Source organism: Acipenser ruthenus, chromosome 28, assembly GCF_902713425.1.
Source record: "Acipenser ruthenus chromosome 28, fAciRut3.2 maternal haplotype, whole genome shotgun sequence".
Classification (NCBI taxonomy): domain Eukaryota; kingdom Metazoa; phylum Chordata; class Actinopteri; order Acipenseriformes; family Acipenseridae; genus Acipenser; species Acipenser ruthenus.
The window spans coordinates 26,023,207-26,045,127 of NC_081216.1; the positions used below are offsets into that span (position 1 = coordinate 26,023,207).

The following is a 21,921-nucleotide window of genomic DNA, read 5'->3' on the forward strand; positions in this document are numbered from 1 at the left end:
TGATGATGAGCACTCCACTCTATTCAGTGACCAGTCTTACTGGGGTTTTAGCCTTTATCGGTGCTAAACAAGGGGCAAAGCAAAGGGCAAAACAGGGGGGGGGGGGGGGGGGGGATTCATACCCAACATTTACATTTTCTCACTTAGCTCCAGCACGACCTAAGGCTTTCTTTAAATTGATTGGACTTTACGACACTGTGCATTCTCAGCAAAAAGACAAAAAGAAAATATACTACTGTATATACGATTATAGTTCAGGAGATAAATGATAAATACACTTTTCAATATTGTTCTTTAAAAATTAAATGAATTAGGTGTAATAGATTTTTTTCTGTTCAGCTTTTTTTTCTTCAGGGTAAGTATTGTATAAGAATTATTTTAAGAATTCCTATTGCTTAGATTTTTTTACTTATACATACATACAGTAAAAGTATTTAGCACAATGGGAATACAGTTATAATTCTTAATTTGTAGTAGAAGAAACAAATATTGAATTGTAATGCTATTATAATATCCATGATCTTATTTTAGTTGTGGTGTAAAGTAGCTAATTAAATACTGCTGTGTGCTTTTATGATTTTACCACAGATAGATAGTGAATTATTTATTTCTTAACAGACGCCCTTATCCATTATTTTTTTACATATAATTATCCATTTATACAGTTGGGTTTTTACTGGAGCAATTTAGGTAAAGTACCTTGCTCAATGGTACCGCAGCAGTGTTCCTCAGCGGGGATTGAACCCACAACCCTCCGGACAAGAGTCCAGAGCCCTAACCACTACTCCACACTGCTGCCTAGTCAATACACGATTGTAAAATATAAATAGGCGCTTCCACAGTTAATGAGTCTCATAATCTAATATTGTAACAAGGTTACGTGAGAGAAATGATGTTGTTCTTAATCCTATGTTAAGGTCAGCCGCCCGACGTCACTCTCGAATAACGGACAGTGATGCCTTTCCTGGTCTGGCATCCCTGGAATCTGGATTAAAACGTTGATGAACTTTCCCCTCTTCGATAATCGCTTTTACCTGACATGTTTTCTATTTATTTTCACACGCTCCACCAGGCTCCTGTAGAGCTATTTTCTGTCTCCTTTAAAATAGGACCAACATACACTAGGCACCAGCCAATTGGATTTTGAGAAAACGTTTGTTTTTGTTGATACCGAAGTTATACGGCAGGCAGATGTTATGATACGCAGAATAAAATCGTCTATGGCAAGAAATTGTGTTTTGCCTGATTTATTATTATTATTATTATTATTATTATTATTATTATTATTATTATTATTATTATTATTATTATTTCCAAGTCTGTTAATATTGACCTAAATAAAGTTGAATATTTTCGATTTTATATAAACTTTTCACAACAATTTTCTGCATTCTTTTTTTTTTAAAGCTATAGCATCAACAATAAAAGATTTGTCGTAGGCTGTATGATCACCCGGTTGTTGCAAGTAAACGCGAGAAGCAGCACGTTTTTATGTTTTTGGTGTTTTTTAGAACAAAAATTACGTGTTAAACTGGACTGTGGGCTAACGCGCTGCACGCAGAAGTAACACATCATACCCGATTTATTAAAAACGACTTAGCCTATTGTATCTTTATTGATTGATTGTTTTACAACATATGTGAATTTTGTACATTTTCAAACGAATAAACAATAACGTTACATTTACACTATTAGAGGAATAATAATAATAATAATAACAATAATAATAATAATAAATGGTTTAAAGTCATTAGAAAATAAACATTTTATGTTTTCTTTTAAAAATAAAAATACAAAATCATAGACAACTTTTCCCATAAAATAAATAAATATCTTTCAGTTAAATTATTTGTGATAGTGCACGATATATAACCAGTGCTTGGTTATTGACGAATTTCTTTTCGAATTCATTATAAATACGTCATTATAAATATATTTGAAAATATAAATCTCCTCATGGAAGATTCACTCAGACAATACAATACAAGTCGCATTTTAAAAAAAAACAAAACACTTCCCACGCACGTTTTTTAAAAAAACTAATTTGTTTTTAATAAAACAAACTAAACCACCCTTTTCTAGTTATATTTATTACAAAAAAAACTGTTCATTACAAACTCATAAGTTCAGTGCATGTCGTTTAAGAACAGTATGCCACCAAACTGCATGAACATGCCTCGATACTATTAACGTTTTTTTTTCACTGTAAATCTTCAACAAAAATATTATTTATATTTGTATTTGAGTAATATCTTTTTTTCTTTCATGTAAAACCGAGACTGTCTTAAGGAGTCTTAAGGTGGCATCAGTCATTCAGACCCTGATCGCAAGCACATCGTAAAATATAGTTTCGCAATATGCATTGATATGACACATTGCACGTTAAAATATGCAATGTTCTAATACACACAGGTGTCTACAAACAGTGACACTTCTTTCCAATTAAGATTAAAATCCCGGGTTTTAAAAATAATCTCCCTCAACATTCCTCCACTCACTCTGCTGGTTATGCGCGCGCCCCGTTATAGCAACACATCCGCCTCTCACCTGGCCAGTACACACAGCAATAAAACACGTACCCTGCATTTGAAAAGGTTACACACTGTTAAACGAGGTACATCTGTACACCTCTATTTAACCCATAATTAGGTGGCTTCTACAATTATGTTTTAGTCATTAGCACATTGCGTGTTACCTAATATTTTATTAGCCCAGGGCTTTGACATAAAAACCCATATACATAGAATTAACCCAAATGCTTTTCTGTTTTATTGTGTAATAAGATGTATGAATAATACTGTCTTACATGAAGAAGAATTAGTAATCTTTATATTTTGAAAGAATGACAAACTGATGTTTGGGATGTTGGGATAATTCATTTCAGCTATTTCATTCGGAATCATTTGCATTTCGTGTATTGTTTTATTGATTATTTAAGAATATTTACTTAATCAGCCTTTTTTTAAGTAATTTTTTAAAGCATTTTTTTTATAACAAAGCAGAAACTTTAATAGAGAATCATTTATAACACATGACAGGATATTAATCAGGCGAGAAATTAAATGATAGGGAAATGTAAATGGTATAAATCCAGATTATGAAAGTGTCTTAAAACTGCAGTGCAGGTCCAATGTTGTAGCTTCTCCTTCACAGTAATTATTAAAATAAATGAAACAATAACAACAACAACAATACTACTACTACTACTACTACTAATAATACTAATAATCATACTAATACTACTACTACTACTAATAATAATCATAATACTACTACTAATAATAACCTGAAGTAACCCTTTCTGATGAGATTGTACACCCCCTCAGTGTTGGAGTAGCCGGGGGGTTCTTTCACAGGTCTGGACTCTGAGGCTGTGCTCGAGGACAGTAGCAGTCTGCATCATGTCTGGGTGTAACCAGTGGAGCTGCTGTTTGTCCCTTCACTTCAAGAGCACTACGTTCACAAGCAATCCACCAACATTTCAATTAAAACAAAGCAACATTTTCACTGAGTATTTGTTCATTTGTTTTTGTTATGTATACAGCAGTGCTAGTAAAATATAAACAAATGGATATAGTAATCTATATTTGGACTGTCAGCCAAAATAAATATCGCTCCACATTCACGCTTACTTAATGGATGGAACTGAAGTTGAGAACAACATTCCAAGTGTATTATCAAATGCTGTGCACACCATCATATTGTGTTGATTTCCTGCCTTGCATGGGAAATGTAGCAATGAAGTTCCCTGTGAATTGTGAAATTAAACAACACTATTGCTGAACCCAACCATTCTGAAAATACATAGCATGTACATACATACATACATACATACATACAATACATACTAAAACCCTGTTCACCGTCAGTTAGTGAATTAACAGATTCAAGAAGTTTAATGGAAAAAAAAAACGTTATACAAATGATGGGGGGGGGGGGGGGGGGGTTACAAAGCATGTAAATGACTGATAAATGCAGATTACCTGGGTGGTTGATTTTGAATATTAGGAGGAACAACTACTGTATCTGGTCAGAAAGTAAAAAAAAAAATTCATGGTGACCTCAGTATGATTATCTACTGAAAGAAAATGTATCTGTTAAAAGCAAAAAGCAGCTAAATCATCTGAGCCGTTAGCATGCTAGTGAACTAGTGCACTTGTGAACTTCACAGTGCATTTAATGCCTTGCCTTCCCATTTGTGATATCGGCACCACTATAATATCAGCCAGTCTGTTACAGTAGACCATAGTGCAGTCTAAAGTAGCCAGGATTATACCCTTCTTATTGCTAACTGCTATTTGTGGCACACCTGATGGGGGGGGGGGGGGGGGGGGGCTTCTCTGCTGTTTGTCATTAACATTGCTGTTGCTCACTGAAATGTGTGATTGGCAGGGGTAATGTCCCCATATGATGCTGATGGCACTCTTGTGAGCAAAAAGATAATTGAAAAGAAGCAAACGGAATAAACAGAACCACACTGGGCATGTGTTTCTCAATGGCCTCAGGGTGCTTTGAGTTGGGTGGTCTTTGTTGCAGAGTAAAAAACAGTACAAAAACCCCCACTTATTTAACAAAATGATATGTAGGCTTACACATTCAAAACTTCTTTTTTACACATTCTTTTCTTTTATTGAATTGAGCCTACAAATAAAAGTTGTATGCATGCCACCACCCAGTGTGACTAGACTAGGAAATGGGTATTAAATAAACAGAAGAGTGTCGTGGATTAAATAAAACAAAATTAGGGCGGTGCCATATCCATTATATCATATTGCTATGGCAGTGCCATACATTTTGATTGAATTCCGTCCAGACCAAAGTAACCATATAAAATAACTCATAGACAGAATAGATTTAGGATGATGTTACTGGAACAGACTGGAACATGAAAAGCTGTCCTTAGCTTTCAGTTCAGTGCACTGTATTGTAATCCACACCCCTGGCATTACCCCTGACAAATGTTGTTTTGTATTACCTGACCCCTGACCATTGTATAATGTTTGCAACAATTCTGATTTGGTTTTTATTGCAAATACTTCAAACTTGTGTGTTGTTTTTTTTTCATTATATTTTGTCTGTCGTAAGGTGCTTTGACTGTGAATATAGGAGCTGCTCTTCAGTCCTAGTTGTCTGCCACAAGACTAACACAAGACTATATAACAAATGAGAAAGTGCAATAAGAGCCACTCCGAGCGCTTGAAAACATCATAAAATGAAAAAGGAAAGTTTTTTTTTTTTTTTAAATCTAAGTAAATGGAAGCTACAGTGGTATCACAGACTATCCAAAATGAGCACTGTTGCTGTGAAATAAAATAATAATAAAAAAAATAAAAATAAAAAAAACATGTGCAGAACTTACAAGAAGCACGAAGAGTCTGGCTAAACAATGACATACATTTCACGTTTACCAAACTAGCCATTATGCGGAGATCAGAAGGAGTGGACCCAGAGGGACAGGGATTCCCTCTGCTCCAGAACTCCTTCTTTAAACCATGGCTCGCTGTCATCAACATCTAAAGGAAAGTATGGCCTGAGTCTGTTAGCTCATCTTCACATGGGATTTAGAAACACTTTAAGTCAGCCCTCGGTCTGTTTCCTTTGTAACCTTACATCCAATGTACAACTGAAAAAACAGGCACGCACCCAGCAATCTGTCATGATTCATGTACTCCTCAGTGAGTTAACTGAGCAAAGTAATAAATAGTGGCAGTGACCTGCCTTTGGCCTCAGACAGGACAAAAGAATGTTGAACTAGATTCTTATCATGCTGCAATGGAAAACATTCAGCTCCTGGCTTTCACCTTTCCCGTTTATTTGTTTATTAAAATAAAAAGGAAGTGTTATTACACTTCTGGAAACAAAATCTAATGGCAGGGTTGGTTTCTATTTTTGGGATTTTGTCGCGCGGCAGCTCGGGAACTGACCAATGAGGAACAGCTTCCCATGAGCACCTTCAATAAACAATGGCGGAAGAAAAGGTCATTCTTGTAGCATCAAAATACCCAGAGCTGTACAATCTAGGACACAAAAATGATAAAGACACGGCAATGAGGGAGACCATCTGGCATATAGCTGTTGTGTATGATTCGTTTACCTTTACTGAAATAAGTATTCTGAAAAGCTGTTATGTATTCTGCATTTTTATTAGCTGTATATCAGGACTATCATATGTGTGATCGTTTCCAGCTGATGATACAATCAGAGGAGAGTCGCCTAACACAGCGCGCGCCTGTCGCCACTGCTGTGAAAGCTAGTGTCACAGAAAAGTACCATTTTATTGCAGGAGAAAATGCATCGCAGCTGGTGTGTGGAGACCTTTACTGTCAATTTGAATCGGTTTAGATACATCATCCAGCACGGCATTACCTGCTAGGTAATTCTCATGGACTTTCATGAAGTGTTCTTGTCCAGGTAAAATGATTTAAAACATGAAGCCAGCTGTGTTGAGTTAAGTTAATGCTTAAATATTACACTTGTGGCCTCACCTTGCCTATAATAGATCTCACAGCCAGCACTAAAATCTCTTATATTTCATTGGTTTACTTCTCCCTGTTTCTTTCCTATACCTTATCTGCAACTATGCTGACTTTGTGGGCCAGCTTTTATTTCATCTTCTCAGTTTTTTTTTTTTTTTACTAGGTCTCGTGTCATGCATTGGCTTCTACAACTACCATTAGGTGAACCCTGATTTTGAAATAACACAGATTGTGGGGCAGCCAAATGTTACGCCAGCATTACATCCTTCAGACAACAATTCCAGAAATATCCCGACCCAGAGGAGCGTTTTGTTGGCTCCCTATCTATATTCACTCAGTAAACCAATGATTTGCAAAACTACTTAAGTCTGGGCAGTTACAGAACTCCATGGTCTACTGCATTTGTTTATTGGCTGTTCATACCCTAACCCCTGACCCCTGACCTCCAACCCCAACCCGAACTCGTTCAGTCATTACCTGTGTCCAGCTTTCTGATTAAGTCTAGATTAAATCCACATATTCGTTCTGAAGGGGTATTTGTTTTGGGAAGATTGTTTGCCTTTGATTGTTTAATGTTTTCAGTGCTGCAATGAGGATCACAGGCTGTGCTCTGTTTCTCTGTTTCTCTGTTTCTTTGTGTATCAAGGCCTATTGATTTCTGGATGGTTTCATATCGTCAACCTAAAATATTTTTGTAGCCGTGACACAGCCCATTGTGATAAAATGCATGGGGACTTATCTGTTGCATTAGCTGTGCTCCTAACCATTTGTGAACCTGGATAAATGGACCAAGAGAAATAATTCTAATTTTTGTGATTCCACATTTCACTGACCAGGGCTGACCAAGCTGTCTGTCCATCCGTTAGACTATTTGTCTAATCACTGCCAGATTGTAACTTCGTCTTTCAACTCCCCAGGTTGCTCTCTTAAACCTTGTTTTAGCATCCTGCTCTTTTGCTGCAGTCTCCCTGTAATGTAATCAAGCACTACTGTCTTTTCTAACCAACAGCAATCCTGTTTATATGGCTTTGCTACATCGTGTGCTTCTACTTTTGTCAGCTAAGCTATCTTTTTCATCCCTGAACCCTTTTAAGATTATCACTGCTTCTGGTCTTGTCTAGAAAAAAACACAGTTGCATCATTTACAGTGGAAAATATGCAGAATTAAGCAAAGACAATTAATTAGAAAGTAAAAGTTTGCGTCGTAGGCAAATTCATCTACCAATATCAAAATAATGCCCTCTAATTAGGATTGTATTATTATTATTATTATTATTATTATTATTATTATTATTATTATTATTAGTAGTAGTAGTAGTAGTAGTAGTAGTAGTAGTAGTAGTAGTAGTAGTTATGTATTTATTTGTCTTACTATTTAAAGCTTTAATTTACAGATTTATTTTCATTTTCTTCAGTGTCGTTATTTTAAAGCTAGATTTTCTGTTTCAAATCTCCGTGGTCATCGTCCATGTGCTAATGCCTTCTGATGGAATTTTACATTTCAAATGTCTTAAATATCAGATGTTTCTTAATAGTATTTATCCTGTTTTGGAATTTGATTATTATATTTTTTAATTTGCCACCAAACACGAGATCAGGTATACATTATTTTAACAACAGGCAGGTCATTGAAAATGTATATGAATTTAAAACCTGAACTGTAAATGCTTAAGTAAATCATGTTTCTTTTCAATTAGTACTATGCTAATAGACCATTGTCTAGAAATCTGCAAATTATTTGTAATGTTATCAGTAAGGTAATCCAGCAGGGGTTATGTCCTTCATTAAGGCTAACAAAAACATTCTGGTTGAGAGGGTAGAACCTATTAAAAATCTGAAATATCTGACACCCCCAGTGTTTCCTGTATACAATTATTTGCAGCATATTATATTTCTTTTGCAATGCCCTGGAAATGTACTGCCTTGAAGTGCCCTACATGCGATAAACAATACTGTAGACGTGCTATATAGTGTGTTTCCAAATGGGACTGACCAAGAATTAAACTTGTCCTGGTCCTAGCTTTCAATTATTCTCCCCCCTGTAAATTGTGGTAATTCTGGGACCAATTACGCAGGATATGTCTCAATTTGTTCTGAATAAAGAGCACACTGTGGATGGGAGGCCGGGCCATAAGGAGACCAGCTATCCAGAGCACATGAAATTGATGAACTGAGACCCGTCGCTAGTCCTGACTGCACCATCTGGAATTCTAGTCTGGGGTTATGCTGAGAGCTCCTGACCTGAGATTCAACTTTTAACTAGGAGGAAAAAAAAAAGTCTTGTCCTGTAGGAAAATACAATATCAAAGTCCATTATCTTGTCCTTATCTTGTTCTCTTTGAGAAACTCAATTTCTTAGGACACATCTGGTGTGACTTTAAAAGTGGTAAAAAGTTGGACTTCTCTTCCTTAAATCATGATCTGCTCAGTTAGGACAGGTGTGCTTTGCGGTACGAATCAGTAAAGGTGTACACAGCATTGAGCATAACTTTATAACAGAAAAAAATATGCAGCCTTTCTCTGGAATATGTATTATTATTTATAAACATTACCCTTTAATACAAATAAGATAAGAGAAGTGGAACTAGGATTGAATCAGAGACACTATCTACACAACCAGAGGCTATTTTAAGAAAAGCATAGTTTACATAAAAAGAAAGTTCAGCTTCGATCATTGCTAAATTGTCTGTGATGCATGTCGTCTCTGAAGGTAAAAACACAATAAACATGTATCATCAGCATGAAGTATGTGTTTGCTGATGAATGTGCAGCCGACTTCTGTACAGAACCCCCCACCCCCCACCCCAACCCATAATTCAGATACAATGAAAGAATCAGATGTGTGTAAAACCATAACAGAAGTAAGATCATAATGTGTAATAACCATTGGATATTAATGCCAAAGTACAAATAATAAAAATCATGCTTTGCCATCATTTTACATGTCACTCTGGGAATTGTGGCTATTTTAATAAATCACAATTATCTCATGCTTTAGCTTTTACTGTTATTTTTGATTTTGGAAATGTATTTTTTATTTTTTGTGCTACTTTTTACCCTTAATAGTTGTCTTAAACTAATCTTGCAGTATTAAAGTGTTACAGAGCACCCTGCAGAGTTTACAAGAAGCACATGACTTTACCTTTGCTGTATCATCAGAATATTCCTATACTTTACCTGGTGTGGACTTAAACTTTGTTATATACTCGGGCAGCTGTGTCCTATATACAATCTCTAACTGTTAGCTATTTGTTATTTGGCCCTAAAATGGACAGAAGCAAGAATCTGCTGGTGCATGAAAGTGGGTGTCTGTAATACTCAAAGGATGCCAAATATCCCAGAAAACACCTTTATTAAGGGAAGTACTGTAAACCAAACCCTAAACGCAAGACTTTGGATAAAGGTAAAATTGTCTTGGTACTAGTCTACCCATCTCTGTCAGGAATTACTGTAAGTGATGCGTTGCAGGCAGAATGGACTCTGTCATGATATACAGGTAAGACTGCCTGGAACCATAGCCTAATACTGTGCAAAGTGAACTTGACTAACAACTTTGGCAAGGCAAAGCCATTGCACAACACAGCAGACTCCTTTCGACATCTTGCAGACACAATATGAAGTTGTTGATAGAGGTGGCTTAAATCGCCATGACCAAAAGGGTGTTATGTGTTTGATGGGAGCTGTGGAATAATAATTACCCTGACAATGTCTAACAGGTGAAGTGCAAGGAGGTTCTTTGATACCCCAAAAGAATAAAGGCATTTTGTACTTGTCCAATAAGACATTTTAAATATCGGTAATAGCACAGAAAAATAATGGTTCCCTTGGCCATTTGAATGCATTTTTCCTCTCAATGAACAACAAGTTATCCTACTTAAAAATCAACTTTGAATTGCCCAAGAGGTCTTTAGTACAAAATGCAGTCTAACTGACCCTGAAAATATTTTAAAAGCAGTGTGTTAAACAACAAAGAGGGGAGAACGTGGGGTTTGCTTATTGTATCCTAAATGAAACAGTGACAGCTGTGGAAGATACCTGATTGAAACGTTAGCAGTTTTTTTTGCCTCAGTACCTTGTTTACTGTCTTTATCAAACTTTAATCGTAGAGCTAGAATTATTATTATTATTATTATTATTATTATTATTATTATTATTATTATTATTATTATTATTATTATTATTATTATTATTTTAAATGAACTGGAATATCAGCATTAAATTAGCTCTTTCCAGATGAAGAGGTTTAAAAGGGATAATGCATAAGTAACTGAAATGAAGTAAAACAAAGTAACTAATAACATTTCAACACAAACTAAACTCATTATTAACATTTGTATGGGGTTGGCAGCATTTCTTAATACACAGACCTATGCCATAAATACAAATTTAAAAAGACCAGAACATGAGCAATACAATCACAGCACAGAGGAATGGGAAAATGAATGAAACTTGCTTATTTCAAAGTTTAAAAGACTCCAAGTTGTTTTTTTATTTTTTTATATCAGATATCAGAAGATTTCAATTACCTTCACTACATCAGTGCAGAAACATTTCTGGGACAAAAAAAGTAGTACAAAAGGGCATTATATGAGTTGGAATTGGTATATTATCTCCAACACATGAGGAATATCTGTGAGAACAGAGCCACAGTGTGTGCAAAATGAGCTATTGAAGGATGAGGCAGGAATATCTCATCCACTATCTCAAGTGCATTAGGAAAACTTGCAGACTCTGTTATCAGAAAATGATTTCAAATAAGTATATTTATTACAGCAATTTATATTAATAAAAAAAGTGCAGCTGCGGTTTCACAGACCCTGATTAGCAAAAATATTACATTTGTTTACCTAAAATATCCAAGATTAGTGCAAATCTAGATTTGTGAAACCTGTCAATACAGTACACAGAAATACTCACTCACACATATTTTATTAAATAAGCCTCTCTGTGTTCTCTTTATCACCACAGGGTTAAACAAACTGTATACAATGTTTTTATGTTAGGCATCAATCATTATTTAGGATTGTTTTCTTGTGGATGTTACAATGGAATGTGTTCCTATCTTTGGCTGAACAATGTTCTACTGTTAGTTCTTTCAGCAGTTTCGAAGACAGTTAATAAACAGACACACACACATGCTCACACACACGCACACACCCTCACATATAGTGCAAAGGAATAAATGTCAGCTGTGCCTTTGCCCTGGCATTTAATGCACTTCATATATATCACCAAAACCTCGAAATGAAAACAGCAGATAAAAAGCAGAAAGGCTCTCTTTTGTCTGAGCCACACATTTGTGCCAGCCCTTCAATGAACACTGACTCCCTCATTTTTACTATCTTTAGTTAAAACAGTAAAAACAAGCTGCAGATGGCTGAAGCAAGGCATCCACGAGATCCCCCAATCGACTGTGTTTCATTCATCTTTGGTTTAAAAAGTTCACGAAATAAATAATATTAATTCACTGTAATTGAAATATACAACTGAGGTGTGAACCTTTTTGTTATATTTTATATAACAAAAAGTTATATATATATAATTAAAACATAGGTTCAGCTTTGTACATTCTGTTGCTCCATAGTTCCAGTGCATAAGTAGTGAAGAAATAACACCAAAAAAACCCAATGTTTTTTTGTACTGTATTTTCGTCAGTGAGTATTCTGAAGGTCAAGTTTTGGTATTGGAATGTTGCTGAAGTTCTGTTTTGTTTCAGGATACGCGTAAATGAAATATGTGGAATTTTACTGTAATGTTAGAGTTTTTAATTTGCTGAAATGTATATTGATTTTTTTAAATTTTACCGATTCACTATATACAGTAAAAAAAAAAAGATATATCCATTTTGATAATCTTTGAAGATTCTCAAAAAGTGACCTGGAAAACAAAAATAGTTTTAAGAAATTAAAACATATCCACATAAACATTCCAGTAGTGCTGTATGACCTGAGATGGCAATACTCTATAGCTGAAACTGAAAAACAGCAACGGTTCCTTCTTTTAAGAGCTTTAAAATAATGGATTCCTCTCAGAAGCCTAGGATCACAGATTCCGTATTTAACGAGATATGGGAACTAGTCCAACATTACCTAAACAGAAATGGAAGAAGAGGCTGCTCTGAAGGAGCCAAAGTGGTACCACCAGCTGCAGACACATTAATTAATGTACCCTGGTATGCAGGAGCAAGAACGACCTTGATAAAAATAAAAAAATAAAAATTATTTTAAGAAAAGAATGCTTTTCTCACAGACGTCCAAGTTGTACTATGCAGGTCTGGCCGTCTCTGCTGGCTTTAAATTCAACCCTAAATGCTGGACTTTTCAGAACTGAAGCAGATCTGATCCTTGAAAATTACGAGAGATTTATCTCTGGGTCGCAAGTTCTTCTTTATGACCTAGATCAAAAAAAATATAATAGCTGCAGAGTGGCAGACATTTTTCAGATTGCTTGGGAACAGCATTACCCCCCACGTGAATACATCCTTGAATACATTAGCAACACTGCAGCACACGAATATCTGGATTCCTTGCTTAAAAACAGATTGTTGTCAAAATGCTTTGAGTCTATGACAGATACTTACCTAAACATACTTTGCTTATAAAACAGAACGTACATGAATGTCATGTAGAAAACACGTTAAGTATTATTTTTGTAGAATAGAGAACTAAAACCTGTTTTTTTTTTCTATATTAAGTGCAGCTGTAATCTGTGATGTGTTTAATATGTCTTATAATAACATTCCAAACTTTGTTCTTTTAAACTGAATGCCAAGAATTTGTTTTAACTTTTTTTTTTTGTCTGGCAAGTGCAACCTTTTCCTCAGCTCCATTATTATTTTGTTTTTATCAGCCCTGATACCAACATTTTTGCACTGAAAGCACTATTACATGGCCTGCTCTCGTTTCTGTTTGTAATTTGTCTTTTGATTTCTTCAAGCACATGCTGTGAGTTACTACATTGAAGCCCATCACAATTCCTGGCACACTACCGTTGAAGTAAAGGTTATCGGAACCCGAGTTCTGGCTGTAATATTTTCAGAGAATGAATCATTGGCAGTAAATACAAATTGGTAAAGCTGTCTTGTTTTGAACTGCATTACCCCCAGTATGGGTGCTTGGTACTGTATTGAAGCACATACACAAAGGTCATTCACAGATACTGCACTGCTTGCCTAATCATTGATTTGTTTCCATCGAGTGCCGACACTGAACACACTTTCACTCGGTCAACGTCTCTTTTTAACAATAAACACAGAAATGAATAGACTAAGTTGGAAGAGATCAAGAGGTATACATTGCTCTTACACAGTAAGTAGCTGGGTTCCAAAAAATATAGCGTTATAAAGTCCCCATGTGTGACCCTGAGCAAGTCACTTAGCCTCCTTGTGCTCCGTCTTTTGGGTGAGACGCTGTTGCAAGTGACTCTGCAGCTGATGCATAGTTCACACACCCGAGTCTCTGTAAGTCGCCTTGGATAAAGGCGTCTGCTAAATAAACAAATAATAATAAATAATGTTACTGTATTTTTCTTTTCATTGTTAACATCCTGACAACTGTTTACACTTAGAACTTGAAAGTCTGTTTTAAAGCTCGTTTCAGGATGGCCGCTCTAGTGCTCTGGGTTTTGAGATCTGTCCTCTAAACCACTGCAGGAAGAGTGTAAAAACATAACAACACATGCTTTGGCTTCTCTGTTCCGTACCACATTATGGATTGGTATTGCTGTGTTACCTGTTTGAGAATATGGGCAATAATCTTTACACTGTCAGTACACTAGAGCTGACAATTTGAAAAGAGCTTGAAACAGACTGTTAACAATGAAAAGAAAAAATGCAGGTACATTATTTAAACAATTGTAGCAACACGTGGGGATGTGTAACGCTATATTTTTCGGAACCCCGCTACTTACTCTTTAAGGCCATAGCTCATGCAGGAAGGAGAAGGGTCCATCAAATATTAACATGCAGTACTGTTTAAAAGCTGCAACCTGCCAAGCAGAACATTTACTCATGGAAGCCATTCGGCCCATCAATGCTAGACCGGGTACCTAGTAGCTGATTAGACCCAAAACACTGTCAATTTGGCTCATAAAATATCTAAATCATTCAGCATCAACAACGTGGCTTGGGCAGTGTATATTTATCTTCAATAATCTGATTTCCTTTGACTTGAGTAACAACAACCCAGAATCCAGAAATGTAAAAGTGTATGTGAGCATTCACTCTCAATGGGACCTACAAGCTAAACACACTTTAAACAAATACTCCAGTCCTGCGTGTGGGAGGCTTGTGAATTCCACTTCCAGTAATGTTTCAACACTATAGGCATTCTATTGTCTTGGGATCGGGTGTATGGACACGACAGTGCAATTCATATTGCACAGTGAACCGTGTAAGTGAGTTGGTTAAATACAGGGCAGTGTTCTTATATATTGTGCATTGCCTTGTGCATTACTCAGTGGAGCAGTTATTTTTAGGGTCATCAGGGAAAGAAACATATTGAATTTATAAGAGAACATATTAGGATATATACTTGGTAGAGTGTCTTCAAAACTTTGGTGAATAGACGGGGAAAACGTTACTAGTTGAACTGTTATAAAAATCCATAAGGAAAACAAATCCCCCCAAAAAACTATTATTTTCCAAATAAAATTCCCTCTCCCTAGGTGATAATAAACATATCCAAGCACCAATCCAATGGGACGTACAACACCCGGCTGTTCATGAAAACACTGCCAGTGTGCCCTCTTTCCCAATGTTTATTTATTTCTTCCCCGAATGGTATCAATGTGTCCTTGGTAAAGCTGTTAAATTTACCAGATTTGATTCAGGAAAAGTGTGTTTCTGATAAAGTGCATTTTGATTAAGTCAAAATGAAAAGTGAAGGGAACACCAGATGTGGATAATCTAAAGAGAGATGCAGTTCAGTCACACCATTGTATACCCCCACATCTACACACTGCCAATGAGTGGCCCTGAAGATCGATTCCACTCGCTGGCCAGCAACATCTGCTTCACAAAGTATCATGTACAGAGACTCAAGGAATGCAGAATGTCAGCGGTTTTGGTTTAACATCATTCCAAAGGAACTCTCCTCTAAGAGTCCTCAACACCATGGCAGAGTATTCTGTCTCGGGCGGCAGGGGCGGGGCGGGGCGGGGGAGATGAGACATGCCCCTCTCACTTTTTCAATGATGGTGAAATGTCCCCCTAACATTGTAACAGTACTAAAACTCTAATATCTCAATAATGTCTTTGTATAATCACTAGTCAGTATAGGGGTAGACTCTAGGATCCAGTGGTCTCAATAGTGTAACATATTTTCCATTTGAACATTAGGGTCTTGTTTTCGTAGGGTGGCTGTGAAATACCTCCTGTCCTCTGAAGAGGAAGCTCACGACTGCAAAGGTGCCAATCTGAAGGAAATGAGCCTTTCTTTAAGATTGTATTAATATATGCCCCAGCATATAGTGCTGCCCCCCTATACTATATCCCTGTCTTTCCCATGTGATCAATTATTGCAAAAAGCAGTGGCAGCAGGCATCTTGAGTGTGGAATGCCATCTTATCTCAGGCTGCACCGGTACATATAATTCTTTAATTGCAATACTAAATCATGACACTGTTGATGTGTTTAAGACACAGCAAGGCCTGGTATGAAGACTGGGCCTTCTCCATTGAACCATTGGTAATAGAACCAAATAAAACCATCAAGTTATTTGGAAGGGTGAATCGAGGTATAAATGAAAATATGTTAGCTATTGTCAGAACTTGTGCGCAGTGAAATATATATTCTTGAAATACGCTATTAATCTCAGAGAGAATATTCTTGAGTTTAGTTTATGAGCACAGGGATTTTAAAAAAAAATCATCACAGTTGGCTTGATTCCAAAAGACTGTTAAAATTATGTTTGGTCAGAACATTTCTTCTCAGATAGCATCTCTGCGTTCACATTTTATAGGATCGCTTTACTAAGAATCAAATGGCGGTGTTACAAATCATTGCAAACTGCTTATCTTTTGCCAGTTGGAAAGTCTTGAACTTTGTGCATAACAGAGCTGACAGTTTGATTTTGGATGAAGGACCAAAGCAGTCTCTTCACTAACAATAGTATGGGTGCTGTTCTGTTACACTTTTCTTTTAAGCTAAAATAATCATTTAAACTGTATGTCTTTGGGTTCAATAAACATAGAACTCACCGTTACCGTTTTATTCTGCTTTTTAAAACTTGTGTCGATACCAGATTGTTCTTAACTGGAATTAAAATAGAGCCTTATATCAGTGTTTAAACTAGTAGACAACTTGGGGATCCAATCAGAGTTTCACAGATTATGCTAGTCTTTATGTATTTCTGCCTCTATAAGTACTGTAACTGTATGTTCTATTTATACTGTTGGGATCAATTGAATAGATCCATTGGAGGTCAATATTTCTGTGACTTTATAGTGTTGGATTAAAAAAAACATATACTCAAGCAACTTCCTTTTCCCTGGTATTCTGATAAGCGACAGCTAGATTTGTGGCACTTGGAAAGTGAAACCATATTTCGTGTTGGATGAACTGTTTATTATAGTAATTATATTGAAAAAGCTGGATGCTAAATACAATAGCATGCATACTTACCATAAGAGGTTTTCAACCATTTGAGTATAATAAGTATATGGTCTTCTTTCAGCCCTTCTAACCACTGTAAAATATGTAGCAAAATCTAATGTGATTAACATTAATGTCACACTCTAATGTAACACGATAAGAGGTGTTTTTAAGATTGTTGTGGTATTTTAAGTCTTGAAACACAGACCCCAAGGTCTGTTAATACACATTTTATGTAAACATTTTTGAAAGTCAGGAAATGAATCAGTCATTCCAAAAAGCCATTGAAATGCATTTAGGAGGGATTGGTTATTCTGCTCTAAATCTCCCAAATTCCAGGAATGATGAAAGACTCACTTAAGGATTAAAGTTCATATGTGGGGATCTGGACGACACTGGAGTTATGAACACCATGCATTTCCAATTTAGAGAGTTAACAGTCCATTAAACCTGGGCATTTGCTCTTCTTAATAATTGTATATTTAGTTGTTATGTTCTCTGTTCAATCAAAGATAAGATTCTGATCTTTAAGGCCGAGTTCTCTACTACAAATATTTATTCATTAACTAATAATTTAATGGCAGGGGGGGAGGTATTATGATGAGAACCTCATAAATTACAAAAGAAATGCATTAATGCCATGTGAAATTTGCATTTTGTATATTTTTCCTGTTAGTCTTCCCCATTCTTATCTTTTACATGATTGACCGTACAGGAACCACAATAATTATAATCTGAAAACCTTTGACCTCATTTTTCTCAAAACCTGACTTTTCAAATACATTTGACCTCTACAATAAATCACACTGTCATGAATTGTGTGTAAAAAAACAACCCTACATTTATTACAGAAATCAATTAATTATTGCTTTTTAATAAAGCATAGTATTGCAGATAATTTGCTTTCCTCTTTAGCACACTCAATCATTAATCTCACTGAAATAATTTTATTTATTTTTTTCCCCCAATTGTCTCCCAATTTGGAATGCTCAGTTATTATTATTATTATTATTATTATTATTATTATTATTATTATTATTATTATTATTATTGTTGTTGTTGTTGTTGTTGTTGTTGTTATTTCTCCTTCACCGCAGCGATTCCCCTCACAGCTCAGAGACCCGAGGCTCAGTGGGCGTCCTCCGATCCCACGGGATAATCAGTGTCTTTTTACACCTAGGAGCTGGAGAACGGATGTCCGCAGACTACTGACTTCGGGAGGAAAAAGACCAGCCCAGAAAATCTCCGCCCCCAAGCTCACCTGGCCTGTAGGGGTCGCCGTAGAACGGTGAAAACAGTCTAAGCCAGATCCCACCTCCCAACCCCGGGAGGGCCAAAGCCAATGCAGCGCCCCCACGAAATCCCCAACGAAGACCGGCTGCCTCGCACAAGCAGGATTGAAACTTGCGATCTGGTTATACGACTCACCCTGCATGCTGCACAGCAGAGCTTTCACCAGGTGAGCCATTCAGGGACCTCCCACTGAAATCATTTGAACTTGCCAAAGAAATCATTACTGCCAGCTTTTCTACAACAGAGCGTGTCTACCTGTTTTTGTGCAATCATGTTCGTTATAGTATAAATAATCTGCTTTTTCCAGTGGATGACAAGGTGTTTTTTTTTTGTTTTTTTTAAACTGGGGTTATTTATGACGAATCTTATTATGCCAAGAGAGCTACACAGCTCAATGTGCAGTCACTGCACATATGATAGAAAGCACCTGTGCTGGCCCATGCTCCCCTCCACTAAATCACAAGAAACTGGGTCCACAGACTGACAGATCCGGAGATGAGGTCCTCAGTCGACATACCAGCGACTCACTCAGACGTACAGCTGTCAGACCAGGTCCAGGATGTATGATGGGAACCTGGGACCCAGGGCAGGCTTTTGAAAGATGACACTTGATTTGTTAATTGAGAGATAACAGTTCAAGGGAATGTGGGAAGAAAGGCTCTGTAAGTGATAGAGCTGTCTTACTTATTCACCCGTTCTGAAGTGATTGAAACATGGCCCAATGCAAACAAGGATGTACAGTACCTACAAAATACAAATCTCCACTAGAAGTAACGTTGAACAAAAGCAAGGATTATATTGGTCTGCAAAGAAAATATGGACAGTAATGAAATATGAGGGGATTTGTTTTATTTCTTGTATATTGACGCCAGCACTGTGGATCATAAACAGGGCTATGTAGGAACATGTTTGCGGTCAGATCCTCTCAGATGTCTGACCCTTTGGTTCACTGGTGCACCAGCCAGCTTACAATGGGAATATGTTTGCTCCCTGTGGAGAACAACTACAGAATTGTGTCTGCTTTGTCAACCAATTGGGTTTGACTTGAAATACACAGATACATATACATCTGTTTTTAAAACTTAGAATAGAGCCTTGAAGAGTACTGCGTTCTCAACAGTGATCTCTTTATTTATTTCGGCATGTGTTTTCCCCAGGGTTGCCCCCTATTTAGATTATTAAATGATAAGATCCCCATAGTTAAAGCGTTTCCCATGTACGTGAACTGATTAATCCCTTTATAAACACGTCAGGCAGTTTTGTAACGTCCTTGTTGATACTGTAGGCTGTGTTTCGCAGTTCATCATCTAGAAGCGGCAGGAACCTGACGTCAACCCGAGAAAACAAGGGGCTCGTTCGTCAAAGGGGCTCTGTCAAGGGTCACCAGGCCCACCTAATGATGCACAACATGCAGGCCCGGTATCACAGGCTCTAATCTCTTCAGTTATCTGTGGTAGAAAGCAGGATTGCTGTTATCACCTCGAAGTTACAGGCAATTCAGCCACAAAGGAAGATGCTTGTTACAACCATTGTTCTGACTGGCAAAAACATGATACTTTGGATTTTCTGTTGCACCCTTTACTTGTAGTAATCTGTAGACTTGTAGACTTTCACTCTTTACAGGGATTAAAACTATGTTGTCCAAAAGCTAAAGACAAAATACTTTTTCTTTTTTTTTACACAAAGAAACATTTTGATTACATTAGAATAAATAGTGCACTATTTCATGTGACTATATTCCTTTGTCAGGGCAGTGAGTAGATTTTGTAGGGTCATTTTTCTGCTGTGTCAAACTCCTTGACACTGCATTTAGTTTGGGTCACTTTAATGGGACTTTGATCAGTTCATACGTTGATGTAATAGCCACAGCTGGATGGGTGTGTGCTGTACACGCATGGTGAAAAAGCAATTAAATAAATGAATCATTTTCTTTTCTCGCTCCTGGCTTATATCTGATGTAGTGTGAAGAGGTTTTTTTTTTCAGTGGTTTGCTGGAAATGCACATGTGGGAGGCAAATTTCTATAAATTATATTACTTTTTTTTTTTTTTAACACACTTTATATATTTCATGGAAGTGACTAGTGTATTTAAATTCAAACACTAACAAGATTAACAAAACATTTGGCAACAGTTTAAAAACAAGTACTGGCAATATAAGATAAAACAAAATAATGCAACATAAACTTCAAAAGCTATATTTGATTGTATCATTGTGTTTCCCAGTTTGTTCTGCATCCGTACTTATCAGGATATACCCACGACATTATGCCAGCCCTTTATTGTATTATTTTCTAATAATTATGTCAGAATTATAATTGAGCAACAAAATAAAACAAAAAAGGATTGCAAAATGTAATTATAGCTAGTATACTGTATCTAGGCTATAACTACACAAACACTTGTTCTTTTTTCATGTTAATACAGAAACAGGAACTGTAGAAGTGTCATATCCACAGTGCACATATCCACACTTTCATGTCCTTTTTACACTTAGTTTATATAAATTCATGTGTTTCCCAAACAGCCTGTTGTTTTCAATACATGATAAAATAATACATGACATTTTAGACATGTATTATTTACACCCATCATTTTAAAACATGGTTTTACATGTTTGCATTTTCATAGTTCTTTTTAAACACTTAGGCCTACATTGAACTCTGTGTTCTTGCTTTGTTTTCGTACAGATTAGAAATGGGTTCTTCCAGTTATCTGCTAAAAGGTTCACATTAAGATTAGCAGAACTCTGTAATTATTTAATTGTCGCCCATATCAATAACTATAAACAACAACAATATGTTAAAAGAACAAGCTGGTAAAATAGATATTGTGGTTCTTGTGTTTAATACTAATAGTAAAGTAAATTACATTTTCAATACAAGTAAAGCTGTCTTTTTCAAAAAGATGAACCAATTAAGCGTTACATTTAAAGGGATTTAGGATGAAACAGATGATGGGTTATTATATATATATATATATATATATATATATATATATATATATATATATATCCAAATGTTAATTATCAGAGTTTACAAATGCCAGCTCTGATAAAATCCACTTTCTCCTTCTGCTGTGTGTCCTCAATACCTGTCTCTAAAGATGAGTTTATCACCTAGGTCTATTATGCAGAAGCAGTGGTTGTCCCGCAAAAGAAACAAAACCTTCTTACAAAACAAAAAATCATATATATATATATATATATAGCCAACAAATTCCATTTTAATATTTTAATGTTCATGATCCTACGTGACCTTCGCTTCCAAATGAGTCCCAGGTGATTTAACAGTGGCGGGTTTTTGCCAAAATATTAGCTGCTGTTATCAGTTAGTCTTTGACTGTCATTGGTGTGCTGTATTTTCAGAAGTATGTCTGACAGCAACATCACATACTTTTGTACTTAAGTAATTGGTATTCTTTTTTTTTTTTTAAAGTATCTTTTGACAACTTTATAACTTGTCCAGACTCAGTGATATATATCCTACCAAAAAGCTTAAACTTGTTTAGTTGGCAGAATTTTGAAGCAAAGGAATAAAGATATGGCTATCCAGAACATTCTA

The 21,921-nt window shown here is 36.1% G+C and overlaps 1 long non-coding RNA gene across 1 annotated transcript in view; it reads left to right on the forward strand.

Annotated features, from left to right (window-relative positions):
• The window catches only part of LOC131701977 (uncharacterized), a 43,631-nt gene extending 23,331 nt beyond the window's left edge, over positions 1–20,300 (forward strand). Inside the window, exon 3 of the long non-coding RNA XR_009309210.1 lies at positions 18,248–20,300. This is a non-coding gene — a long non-coding RNA (uncharacterized LOC131701977). The remainder of the gene's footprint in view (positions 1–18,247) is intronic.
• Positions 20,301–21,921: the final 1,621 nt, after the last annotated feature.